Source organism: Petaurus breviceps, unplaced genomic scaffold, assembly GCF_028583685.1.
Source record: "Petaurus breviceps papuanus isolate PSGF00001 unplaced genomic scaffold, PetGlider_PUasm1.0 91133, whole genome shotgun sequence".
Lineage (NCBI taxonomy): Eukaryota > Metazoa > Chordata > Mammalia > Diprotodontia > Petauridae > Petaurus > Petaurus breviceps.
The window spans coordinates 2,455,169-2,468,982 of NW_027187419.1; the positions used below are offsets into that span (position 1 = coordinate 2,455,169).

The window sequence follows — 13,814 nt, forward strand, 5'->3', positions numbered from 1 at the left end:
TTCCCAAAGCCCCCCACATCACCACTTATCATTTATTTTTTTCCATCAATTTTATCAATCTTATGGGTGTAAAGTACAGCATCAAAGTTGCTTTAATTTGCATTTTTCCAATTATTGGTAATTTGGGACATTTTTTCAAATGGCTATGAAGGATTTGGGGTTTCTTCTCTCAAGAACTGCCTCTTTATATCCCTATACCATTTATCAATTGGGGAATAGCTTTTATTCCTATAAACTTAGATAACTTCCTTATGTATCTTGGAGTGACCTTTATCAGAGATACTTGCTGCAAAGAGTTTTATCCCCCAGTTAACTGCTTTCCTTCTAATCTTAGCTATTTTGGATTTGTTTTCACAAAATCTTCTAAATTTTATCTAATTAAAATTGTCCATTTTACCTTCTGTGATCCTCACTATCAAATGTTGAGTTAATCTCAACAAACTACACTTCAAGGAAGGGGTGAAAAAATAAGAAAAGCTTTTTTTTTTTAAAACATAGTGAGCAAAAAGGCAGACTCACTGTCCCCTCCTCCCCCCATGAATAACCTTTCTATTGATTAGCCTAGTAACTCACAATATGTATTAATGTCTCAGGATACTCTAGGGGAGCCAGTATCTATCTGGGTACCAATAGCAATCAAAGACCAATTCAGGATTGAGACAGTAGAGAAACCAAAGAATCTTGCATGTAAAATGAGCCTCAGAGCACAGCCCAGGGGTGAAACCCACAAAGAATATCTCAAGCACACCACTGGGGGAGAGATGGAGAACAATTTCATCTTTTTTTTTTAACTCAGGGAAAAAATAGCTAGTTACCAGGTTGCCACAAGGTAATTTAATCTAACTCATTAAGTGATAGAAATCCCCTCTACAACAAACCTGATGTTCAATAGAATATAAGTTCCCTGAAGAGAGGGACTGTTTCATTTTTATCTTTTTTAATTCCCACAACACTTAGCAAGGAATCTTGCCTGTAATGCTTAATAGAGGCAGCTGGGTGGTGAAGTGGATAGAGCACTAGACTTCGATAAAGTCAGGAAGTCTCATCTTCCTGAATTCAAATCCAGTCTCAGACACTTACTAGCTGTGTGACCTTGGGCAAGTCACTTAACCAACTTTTTGCCTCAGTTTCTTCATGTGTAAACTGAGTGCTAGAGAAGGAAATGGCAAATTATTCCAGTATCTTTGCCAAGAAATCCTCAAATGAGGTCACAAAGAGTAAGACAGGACTGAAAAACAACTGAACAATACCTGTGTTTGTAATATGTAAAATATCTGTGATTCAGTCATCATAGGGAACTCTCAGTATGGAAATTTTACCCACCAATACAGATCACAGTGCATCTGTGCACAGTGCCTGGTACATATTAAGTGATTAATAAATGCTTGTTAATTGATTTATGACTTACTAGATGAATCCTAGCTAACCCTAGAGAGTTGTCTAAAACATATAAAGATGAAGCGACTTCCCAGTGAGTGTCAGAAGAGAGATTCGAACCTATGTCTTCTGAACCCAGTATGCTAACCCCTACCCAAGCTGCCTTCATATCTTGTAATTAGTAAAGACTTAATCTATATTTGATGAATTGAATAAATGGATGTATGGGTCAGATATCCTCTGCTTAAAACTTACCTCTTGGGCAGTCAAATTCACTTTGGAATAGCTTTAACTCTTGGGGAATTTGTCTTTATTTTTCTTTATGTTCTTTCACTAGCACTGTGATTTCATTGGTGAGAGGGCTTCAGGTGAGAAACTCCCTCTCACCAACAGAGATCAGCACCTTCTCTGCTTTATAGTCTTAGAGTGTTCCCTAGAGCACTAAGGAATAAAATTATTTGCCCAGTGCAGGGAAACTGTAATGTCTCGCTCCACCTTCTCCCACCGCTTCTGGTTCTGTCTTCTTGGCCAAGCAAAATATGACTTCTCAAATGCTTGGACGCAGCTATCATGTCTGCCTTAAATCTTTTCATCTCCAGGCTAAAACATTCTCCTTTCCTTCTACCTACCCTCCTTTGTAATGAAGAGAGAAAAAGAAACAAAGGAGATCAGTGCAATAAAAACTGAAGAAAATCATCACTGAGGTACCTTCTGGGGTCAGCTAGAAGTCTGACCTGGAGCTCCACCTAGATTGAGAGCAACTAATGGAGCCAGGAGTAGAAGCAAAGCCATCCATGGGGTGCAGTGAATGGGATAACTGGAGCACAGATTTAAAACTGGAAGGAAACCCAGAGAACATCTACTCTAACCCCTCTGTTTTATAGATGGAGAAACTGAGGTTCAGAGAGGTGAGATAATTAATTTGTCCAGGATCACAAAGATAAATTGGCAGACCTGGAATTTAAACTCAAGTTCTCTGAGGATAAAGGTGGGATAATTGTTTATTTTTGGGACCAAGCTTTGTTGAAGGGGAGAGTATGTCACAGTCTATTATCAAAAATATATTATATTATGTTATTATGCTATATATATAGATATTATAGTAATCTATTATCTAAATCTAAATAAGTTTTTTTTTTAGATTGAACTCATAATTTTATTGATTTAGGGAAACTTTGATGAGGAAACTCCATAAACATAGAGTATAATTAAAATTTTTATATAATTGCCTGAGGCACTGAGAGATTACATACTTGCCCAAGCTCACAAAACCAATTATGTGCCAGAGGTCAATTTGAACCTAATTTTTAGACCCTCTCTATCCACTTCCAGGGCCTAATGTTTTTGTTTTTGTTTTCTTGTGGGGATCATTCCACAAGTCTGTTTCAACAAGAACCAAAAAAATGTATTATGAACCCACAGGGTAATTTAATATATTACTCATAATATTCTGCAATTATTTACTGCTTAAGGTGCCATTAAAGACATTTTAGTGCTAACTCCTTAGACTATTGTCTTGGACCACATACCCTTAGGGGTTCACCAGCCACTAAATAGGAACGACTGCACTACATCACACTCTTTCTAAAAGGAGTCCTGTACGGAGGAAAAGCAAAGGTGTTCTTCCTGAGACAGTAGCCACCAGGGGCAAAGTACAGCCCCTAATCCAAAATCCATTGGCCTGGGACTCTCCTCATTGGTACAGATGAATGCCGTGTCCTGCCCTTGGTGAGGGTAGGAGTTGGAAGCAAGTTGGAGAGCTCCAGCCTTCTTCAGTCCCCTTTGGGACTCCTCAAGCCCAGAACCCTCCTTTGGGACTCTTCAAGCTTCAAGTCTCTTCAGGATTCTTTAAGCAATGAATCATTTTGGGTATTTCTGGTTTCAAGTTTCTAGGGAGAAAATGGAAGAGACCAGTCCCACTTCAGGTTGCAGAAGGAACAGACTCTGGGAAGACATGAGAGGAGCCAGCATTCTCGATCATGTCCATATCCCCAGCTCGCTACACTAGAGACTTTGGGAGTTCCCACTTGGGTAAGATCTAGTACTTTCTTAATTGAACAGTTACATTGCTCCCAATGGGACAGTTCCTTCCCTCTACATTATCCAGTATATATTCTCCTATGTATACTTTCTCTGATTCCTATTTTGCTATGATTTGGATAAATGGGTTTCTTTACTATTTGATTTGTATGTTCATTATGGGATTGCTATTAGATAGGGAAGGGGTCAAGCCTTGTATGTAAAGCTTAGGATTCCCCCTCCTCTCAATAATGATGATAAAAATGATTAGAGGTTAGATTGAACTTCTAAGTCATATCCCCTAAACTAATAATATTTAAGGAAACAGATAAATATGATTCTAATCTGGTACCCCCACTGTCTGAGGAAAGCAAAGTACTCTGGCCCCAACTTCCTGCTTCCTTTCCTGGAAGGAATATGTCTCCCTTGGAGAAGGATGGGGGGGGGGGGCGGGCGGAGAAGCTAGACTTGTCTATTCTGGCTCCCTTTGAGTCACACAATGATAAACCTCTCCTCATACACATAAGCCTCTTTACACTTGAGGTATGTATGTATGTGTATTGTGTGTGTGCATGTGTGTATGTGTGTGTGTATACACATAATAAGGCACTGGATCTAGCCCCGGTTCATATTCTGATACATACACTTAACATGCTGTGTGACCCCTGGGCAAGTCACCTAACACTCTGTATCTCAGATCCCCTCTCTATAAAATGAGGGGGGCAGGCTCAGTGACCTCAAAGGTCTCTTCAGCCTTTAAATCTATGATCCTATAAAGGAAAATCCCCCAGTTTTAGGGCAACAAGAGCAGCAAAGACAAGCAACCTGCTGTGCCCCCCGTAGGTCCCTTCGAAGGACTCTAGTATTTAGAAGGAACTTTGGAGATCATCCAGTAGCCACCCCCTCCCCCCTCCCAACTCCAATCCTCGTGTCATATATAAGACGATTGGGACCCAGAGGTGTTGAGAGTGAGAGACAGAGTCAGGATTGATAAGTGGATCTGACCCCAATGCCTGCACTTTCCAAGGCACCGTGGTGCCGCCCAACTCTCGAGATTCTATTACTTCACAGATCTGAAAATCTGGCAGGGCTGTGGGATGGGGGTGGGAGATGTTATGGTATTCTATACAAACCTCGATATCGGGCTCTGGGAGAAAATGAAATCATTCCGCCCATTCCACCCACTGGTCCCTTTGTGATGCCCTTTCCCAGGGTTACAGTCCTATTACCCAAACAATAGCTACAGTGTTAACTCAAAAATAACACATTTGTCGGTTTGCATGCTGTTCTGCCTGGTGTACGCACATTGCTGGCGTTTGGTCAGATTCTCCTCCGAACCTGCTCCTCTCCCCGGTGCTGGGCTGTGCTAGCCTCAGAAACCTTCGGGTTCGGTTCTGCCAGGCTGCAGCCAGGCCTGGAGCACGGCTCTAGCCCCTTGCCAAAAGGCGAGAGAGCAGCCCCTGGGGCTTCCCAGCAGACTGAGTCAGCTGCCTAAGTGCTCAGCCTTGCTCATGAAAGGTCCCCCTCTTCCTCTCTTTTCAGCCCTGTGCTCTAATTTATCCTCCCCTTTGATAACCAACTCCAAACACATTCAGCTGATGCTGGGCCATCAGCCACACAAAGGCCCTGTGCTCTCTAGGCTGAATGCAGCACTTCACTCTTGGGGGGACTTCTATAGAAGGCAAAATCCACCAAACAAGCTATTACACTTGAATCAGACAATGCTGGAGGTTACGCGGGGAGACCAGCGCTAATGACTCAGCTCACAGTGGGCTTCTGGGCTCTGCGGCTTGACAGCAGCCCAGGAGAGCAACCTGCTGCCCTTCCCAGGCTCTCCGCCGTAGCCATCTTCTCCTGCCCTCGTACTACTAAGCTGACCCTCTTTGTCTGCCCAGCCTCTGACTCACCGGGGCCTCCCACCCCGCCGACATCGGGGCCAAATCCTGCTCTTTCTCTCGATTCCAGGCTTTGGGATCTCCAGCTTGTTCCTTCATGAGGGAACAAGAGAAAGCTCTGACGGGATCCACCAAAGAGGAGAATTTGTGGCCGGCTTTCTCCCCTACAGCATCAGAGAAGAAAGGAACTGAGAAGAAAGGGAGATGGTGCCCGAAAAGCAGAAGCTGAGACTCCCACAATATGCAGTGTGATATGGGAAAAAGAGACCCTCAGACTGGAATCAGGTGATCAAGGCCCCAGTCCTTAGTGTGACCAAAAAAAAAAATTCTTAGTAATGTCCTTTTTAATATTTGGCTAACATTTCCCAGTACAGTTATCCCTTACACATTGTAGGATTTAAGGGCTCAGTGCCCCTGCACTACACAAAATTTTTTTCATCCTCCCTTTGTGCCAGAGAAGAAATCTGAATTTTTTCTTTGTTTTTTTTTAATGGGTTATTTATGGTACCTTATTGTAAAATTTGGGTTGAGTATTCAGTCATAGGCTCTGTGTTGTCTACTGGTCTTTGTTGTCTTCAGCTTCCACAAAACTCCCCCAAATTCCCATTTAATTTGTTATGCCCACTTACAATGTTTCGAAACCTTCAATGAGGGAAGTCATGATGTGGAAAGGATAACCGTACCTCCCCCCGACTTCCCATTAAACTGTCTCTTATAACAAAGACATCCAGCTGAGAAAAACAAACTCACACATTTATCATTTCTGATAGCACTTGCCTCATCCTGCACCTGTAGTCCACCACCTCAGCCCGAGGAGAGAGTTAGGATTCCTAATCAGTCCTCTGGGGGCAGGATTGACCATTGGACTGATCTGAGTCTTGCTGAGGCTTAGTGTTAACTTCCTTGATATGGTTGTGGCCACCCTCTATATTGTTCTCTTAGTTCTGCCTACTTTGTCCTACATATGTATGTGCCCAAGTGTCTCTCCATTCCTTGAATTCACCATTTTTTTATAATACAATGATATTCCTTTACATTTACTATACTTTTACAACCTATAGGTATCCAAGTTGTTTCTAGTATTTTGGTATCTCCCCGCAAAGTATTGCCATCAATATTTTATCACATGTACTTTATAAATCTTAAAGCACTGTATAAATTTCAGTCATTTCTGCCACGTCTGACTTTTCATGACCCTATTTGGGGTTTTCTTGGCAAAGATACTGGAATGGTTTGCCATTTCCTTCTCCAGCTCATTTTTTACAGATGAAAAGCTGAGGCAAACAGGTTTAAGTAACTTGCCCAGAGTCACATAGCTAGCTAGTGTCTGAAGCCAGATTTGAACTCAGGAAAATGAGTCTTCCTGACTTTAGACCCAACATTCTATCCACTGCCACACTGAGCTACCCATACCAAAACAAAGATAATCTTATCTTAAAGCACTAAACCTTTATCAGTCTTAAAGAGCTAAATAAATATTGCCTACTGTTATAGGTAATGTTATAATAATAGCATTTATACAACCATTTGAGGTTTGCAAAGTACTTTACGTATGCTGTCTCCATTGATATTCAAAGCGACCCTGTGAGATAGGTGCTATTATTATTCCCATTTTACAGATAAAGAAAGTGAGGCTGAGAGAAGTTAAATTACCCAAGATCACACAGCCAGAAACTGTCTAAAGCAGAATTTGAATTCGGATCTTCCTGACTCCAAGCCCAACGCTCTATCTACTGTACTTCCTAGCTGCCTTCAATATTAATAATAATGATGAATAATATAATGCTATGATATGATTTACTATAAATATTATATATAATTCTTACAGACAATCTTCACCTTTGACAATCTTGGAGTATATACTTAATAGTGATAATTCTGGGTTGACTGACCTGTCGCAAGTCACTTTTTTGTATTTCAGTTTCCTCATCTGTCAAATTGGGGACATAATACCCACCTCTCTAAATGCCGGAAGACTCAAATGAGATCACTGATTAGAAAGTCATAACAAAGAAACTTGTATTCTAGTCCCTGCTCTACCTATCACACATTTTCTGTGAGGCCTTGAACAAGTGCCTTAGCCATTGTCAGCTTCACTTTCCTCATCTACAAAATGAGGAAGTAGGTTGAACTTTGAGGGGCTCTGTGACATAAAGCGTATATAACACACTGTACAATGGTTGGTTTTGTGATTATAGAAATTGCTCCCTTGTGGCTCTGCTTTTCTTTATTCAATGAGGTCTCTGGGCCTTTCTAACCCTCCAATCTCAACTCTGACCAACAAAAGCTAGTTTGGAATTGAATAAAAGAACCGGTGCTAAGGGTGTATGGCAGAGCCGCTGAGATCCTCTTTCTCAGACCCTGTGCTCAGATCCTTGGCTTCCTGGAGCGCCTCAGTCCTGTGGGCCTTTGCCCCAGAGAGGCCCCTGAGGCAGCCCCAATATAGCCATCCTGAAAACCTCTGCGTGTTTGCCTCACCCAATAGCCTGGTCTGTGGCTGAGGATGCCTGAGCTCAACGAGATGTGGGCAGCTGAACAAAAAGAGAAATTAGTGGGGAGGAATGGAGGGAGGAGGAGGGGAAAATCCCATAGCTGGTTTTGGCCAGGAAAGTGCTCTCTATCCCACGGCTTAGAATGCGAACCACATGGCGTCCAGAGCAGCCCAGCTGCACTGAGCAATTCAAAGATTGCCTTGTTGGACTACAACGTGCCAATTTTTCAAATCTAGAGCCATTTTCAGTATTACAGTCTGTGCAGCCTAAGCCGGGAGAATTTTCTTCTGGGAGGGAAAATTGATTCCGAGGTTACCATTAACCCCCATTAACACAGCACGCCCTTTCCAAAACTGTTCTGGGGAGCTGAGAGGGCCTGGGGAAGCTGTATAGACCCAGGGTGAGACCAGTACCTAAACTTTAGCAGTGCTAACAGTCAAAGTCCATTAGCCCCATGTCTCAGGAAGAGCACAGAATGAGTGAGATGGAGAAAGGAAGAGAGAGAGGAAGGAAAAAGAGGGATAGGGAGGTAGTAAATGCATGGAGGACATGGGGTTTGTTTTCCAAGAAATTCCTAGTTTTTGGAAGTTTGCCCACATACATTGCTTAAATTGTGTAGCTTGGGAGTTTTGTATTCGATGGACAGCAGAGGCTGTGGTCTGCAGAAACTCTCCTCATTCTGGACTGCAACCCTTAACCTGGGTGGCCCATTTCATGACCCATACTGAACAGACCTGGGGTCAAGAAGCGTCCTCCAGGAGCTGGTGTGGCAATCTGCCAAGCCTGTCTCATGCACCATAGCCCAAGCCAGCAGAAGGTTCAATTCTCTGAAGGCCTAGGGCTAAGGGGCAGCCAATTTCATCAGCTCCAGGACCCCTATATAGAAAATTACTCCTCAGCTCCTGAGGCAGGGGTCTGGTAGCCCTGGTTACCAGGCTGCCTGCCTCTAACTTCCTCTATCGAACTGGTTGCATAGATCAGGGCAGCTGCTGCAGCTAAGAAAGAAAAGGGGGAGGGCAGTGGGGGGAAGGGGTGTGAGAGGGAGAAAGTGATTGTGGGAAGAAAGGAGAGTGGCAGCCTAGAATGGCAGAGAAGAGGGGAACGATTTTGACTGACATCAGTGGTAAAAACAAAAAAGATTGACAAAACCAACCCTTTTCACAGCTTAATCATTTTAAAGGGTTCATGACAAAGAAGGGTGAGAGATGGGTCCTTTATAACTGGCATGAGTCGATCCTGAGAAACTTCTTCTCCACCTTTTTTCCCAGGTCCAGAATCTCATACCTCCATCTTTGTAACCCACCAGGAACCCTGCAAAAAAAAAAAAAAGTCTTAGCATTATTATTATTATTCTATCATAATTATTATAGGAATAATTGGACTTTAGAACTACAAGGAACATTGGACTGCAAAAGACCTCCTCTGATGTTTCATCATGACACAGTGGTGATATAGGGGGTTCATGAAGTCTATTCTTTATGAGGCAGCAGGGCAGTACTGTGGATAGAATGCTGGGCCTGGACTCAGGAAAACCTGAGTTCAAATTTGACCTCAGATACTAGGTATGTGTCTATGGACAAGTCACAATCTCTCTCTGCCCTAGTTTCCTCATTTATGAAATGGGGACAACAATAGCACCTACCTCCCAAGGTTACTGTTAGGACCAAATGAAACAATATTTGTAAATCTTAGCCCAGCTCCTGGCATATTTTAGGTGCTTAATAAATGTTTCCTTCCTTTTTTTCCTTTCTTTTTTCCTTCCCTCCTTTCCTTCTTTCCTCTTTCTTTTCCCTTTCTTTCCTTTCCTTTCCTTCCTTTCCTTTCCTTTCCTTCCTTCCTTTCCTTCTTTCCTTTTTCTTTTCCCTTTCCTTTCCCTTTCTTTTCCCTTTCCTTTCCTTTCCTTTCCTTTCCTTTCCTTTCCTTTCCTTTCCTTTCCTTTCCTTTCCTTTCCTTTCCTTTCCTTTCCTTTCCTTTCCTTTCCTTTCCTTTCCTTCCCTTCCTTCTTTCCTTCCCTTTTTTCCCTTCCTTCTTTCCTTCCTTTCGATACCAATGGAACACAAGTTCCATCAGGTTCCACTAAATTAAAAAGCCTTTTTGCAACAGTATTCATACCAGATTGTGTCTTCTTTGCAAGGAATAGTGGAACACAAAGGAGTTCATCACCAGAACATTGGCCACTTGGTAATGAATTTCCCTTTAATGACCGAGATTGCAGCCTAACCTATACAACTCCTGCTGTTTTTGCCTCATAAGTTTGCCTCAGGGATTCCAGCCAATGTGCTAGAAGCTTTCCTTGCCTTCTTCTGACAGTGACTGGATACTAGCAGAGCACAAGGGCTGTACATATGTTATTCCTCATTCTTGCCTTGGGAAAAGCCTGTCTTAATTTCCAACCACACATTTCTCTGACACCACCTTTTACTTTAGTTCCTCTTTGTAGTATGTCACAGGTGAAGGGAATGGGTATTTACATGGCACCTACTATGTGCCATCACCTACTACTTCCTATGCACTTGTTTACATAGACACAGAGTGTATAAAACCAGATTTGAACTTAGATGTTCCCAACTTCAGGCCCAGCTCCCTATCAACTACGTCACCTAGCTGCTACAAACTACTCAGTACACCTTTCCACTGAATTCTGTGTGACACTGAGTTTCCATTTTGGTGGCTGTAGTGTTTCATGACTCACAATCACACAACACTAGTAGAATGAGTGCTGACACTAAAAAGATAGGCCTTAGTTTCTGGGAGAGCTTTGGAATCAGCAAAAGGATTCTGAGATTTCCTAACGGCAATGTAGCCCACTTTTTCTTCTGTATAATTCTGGGCCCAACTCATCCTTTTATACTATATGCCCAGATAGAGAGATAGATACAAATCTGAATTTCCATCACATATACTGAAGGATAAAAATGGGTTGTTCATTTAACTGTACATTATTATGTGTAGCTATGTATTATTATTATTCATTCACTTGATTTTTCTTGTTTGGATAATTATTCCAAACTAATTTGAGTCCTTTGGGCAGCTAGGTGACACAGTGGGTAGAGTGCCAGACCTAGAGTCAAGAAGACTCATCTTCCTGAGTTCATGGCCCCAGACACTTACTATCTATGTGACCCTGGGCGAGTCACTTAACCCTGTTTGCCTCAGTTTCCTCATCTGTCAAATGACCTGGAGAAGAACATGGCAAACCACTCCAATATTTTTGCCAAGAAAATCCCACATAGAATCCCAGAGAACTGGAAATGGCTGAAGACCACTGAACAACAATATGTCAGTCCTTACAGATTTCTTCTAGGAGCCTTTGAAGTATCTGGGGTCTGATGTAGCCAGCTTTAGGACTTCTGCAAACTGGAGCATATGAAAGAAGTTCGCCATCCACAGAGAATCCCTCTTCAACTTGAACTCTGCGAGGGATCTACCCTGTGACATTGGCGACATTACTCTGACAAGAGCCTGTCATACCTATTTATGCCTCTCCTAATATTTATGATCAGATACCTTCAAACAAGCTCATATCTATTGTTACATCTTTCAAGAGATCTTGAATAATTTTTGATGTATGAATGGAAGGAACCCTGTTAAAAGAGAGCTTTTAACGCTACTGAATCAAACGTTTAAAAAAGATCAACAAACAGGCACAACAGGGTTTTACATTCTCTGCATCATTCAGTCAATCATGTAATGGTAAATTTGTAATAATTCTTTTTTGTTTATTTTCTACTAGTATCCCTACTGAGGATGCCCTCAATGGTTGTATTAATGATTCTCATAAAAGTCTTATATGATTTTTTAAAATTGTATTTTATTTATTTTTATTACATTTTAAATTCCAAACTATCTCCCTCCATCCATCCCCAACCTGCTCTAGAGAAGGCCACTACTTGATACAGATATTTGTTGTTGTTGAGTTGTTTCAGACATGTCCCACTCTCTGTGACCCCATTTGGGGTTTTCTTGGCAAAGATACTAGAGTGGTTTGCCATTTCCTTCTCCAGCTCATTTGACAATGAGGAGACTGAGGCAATTTGTTGAAACCTGATGGAACTCGTGTTCTGTTGGTATGGAAAGGAAGGGAAAGAAGTGACTTGCCCAGGATGACACAGCTAGTAAGTGTTGGACGCCTGATTTGAACTCATGGGATAGAGTCTTCCTGATTCCAAGCTCAGTGCTCTATTCACTGCCCCATAGAAAGAGATAAATATATATGTAAAACCAAACCATGTATACTTGTATTTATCAGTTCTTTCTCTGGAGGTGAATAGCGTCTTCCTTCATAGGTCCTTTGTAGTTAAAGATCTTCCAATAATCAGGGAAAGAGAAATATTGAATAATAGGTGATGTTTTGGGGGTTTAGTGTACAGAGTGCTGGAAGACCCAAGTTTGAGTCCTCCCTCGGGCATTTGATCCTGGACAAGTCACTTACCTTTCTCAACCCCAGCTTCCTCATCTTTAATATGAGGACAATAATAACACCTACCTGAAAATATTCTCATGAGGATCAAATGATTTCTTTTGTATAGATATAAAAATATAGATACAACATATATGTGTATGTATATTAACAACAACATGTATGTGTGTTTATGTATATAAAACTCCAAAACTTAAAGCACTATATAAATGCCAGCTATTATTAATAAGAAGAAGGTCCAGGGCTGGTTTTCTGCCATGCCGCTGGTATCTTCCCTCTTCTAGATACCTAGTAGTTCAATCTCTCCATATCTTTGCTGTTTACCTCCAGCACAAAACATCTCCACATATATTTGGTCTGATTCAGCTGCTTTTCCCATCTTTGTTCTTTTTAGTGTATTTATACAATCTCTCCAAACACCTCCAGGATGATGTTAGAGTTCAAGGCTGGAACCTCTATTACTCTATGAATGTGATGTTTCATTATTGAAATGTATTATATAAAACTGAAAATGTTTGCTACAAAAATCTTTGTAGATCTTTTCCATTTTCTCCTGTTTGTTGTCCCTCTCGTGTTTCTATTCTGAAAATGTCCTTGGGATAGCTTCACTTAATTGGTTATCTTTACAGAATTCCTTTAAACTGGATCTGCCCTCCACTGGTTCTTTCTTATTTTATGAGATGATGCTTCTCACAATCTTCCATCGTATGTCTCTATAAAATTTTATAATTGAATTTGTAGTCTAAAGACCAACATTGCATTCCACAGCTATATCTCCCTTTGGCAAGTAAATCATAGTTTCTGACTAAGGTGTTTTTTTAGTTTCTTTTGATCTCCTGGTTATGGCAATTTATTTTTATCAGTAAAACCTCTGTGTGAAGTCTGTATCTGTGTTCTTTCTGTAGTCCATATCTTATTTTTCATCATCAGCCACTTGTTTGAAGCAGTTAGGATTGAGTTTTAATTGCATATCATATCTTTTCCTCATTTTTATTCTTTTTTCTAGCTTTGTTCTAATTTTCATCTTTGCTCATACAAGTAGATGGTCTGACTGTACATAGACAGCTGATATAGGAATGACTCCCATATCAGTAATGAGGCACTTCCTGTATGTTAAAATGCAATCAACTTCATTTTTCATAATATTATTTGGAGCTCACCATGTCCAGCACCTACTTATTCTTTTCTCAAAGAGAATATTCATGATACAGAGGCAGGAGGCTTAAATATCTTTTGGTCTCTCTCATTCCTCATTTATGATCTGTATTTTTCAATATATTTCTCACCATCCTCACCTATTCCCACCTTGGCATTGAAGTCACCAAGTATCAAAAGTACATGTTGATTTAATTTGGGGGGTCTTATTGAGCACTTTATAGAATTTCTTTACCACTTCATCTGTTGCAACTGATAGTTGGTCTATAAGATGCAATTATTTTCATGGTGGTCTTTTTTGCAAATACTTATCATGAGTGCTGCAATATGAGATAGCCAAATTTCCCATGAAATTATGTTTCTTGTTGCCTTTGGTGCATAATAAAACCAACTCTGCCATCCCTTTTATTTGCCTCTCCAAGGAGAATCTGTGAGCCATCCTTCTGTTTAGTTGTG

The 13,814-nt window shown here is 41.1% G+C and overlaps 1 long non-coding RNA gene across 3 annotated transcripts in view; it reads left to right on the plus strand.

Moving 5' to 3' along the window:
- The window catches only part of LOC138155016 (uncharacterized), a 30,441-nt gene extending 21,166 nt beyond the window's left edge, over positions 1-9,275 (plus strand). The window contains exons 3-5 of one of the 3 annotated variants that reach the window (XR_011166739.1): positions 3,264-3,408; positions 5,362-5,576; positions 9,052-9,275. This is a non-coding gene — a long non-coding RNA (uncharacterized lncRNA). Of the gene's footprint in view, positions 1-3,263; positions 3,409-5,361; positions 9,004-9,051 lie in introns of those variants that run through there. The other 2 variants (XR_011166738.1, XR_011166737.1) reach the window with 2 other exon arrangements.
- The last annotated feature ends 4,539 nt before the right edge of the window (positions 9,276-13,814 follow it).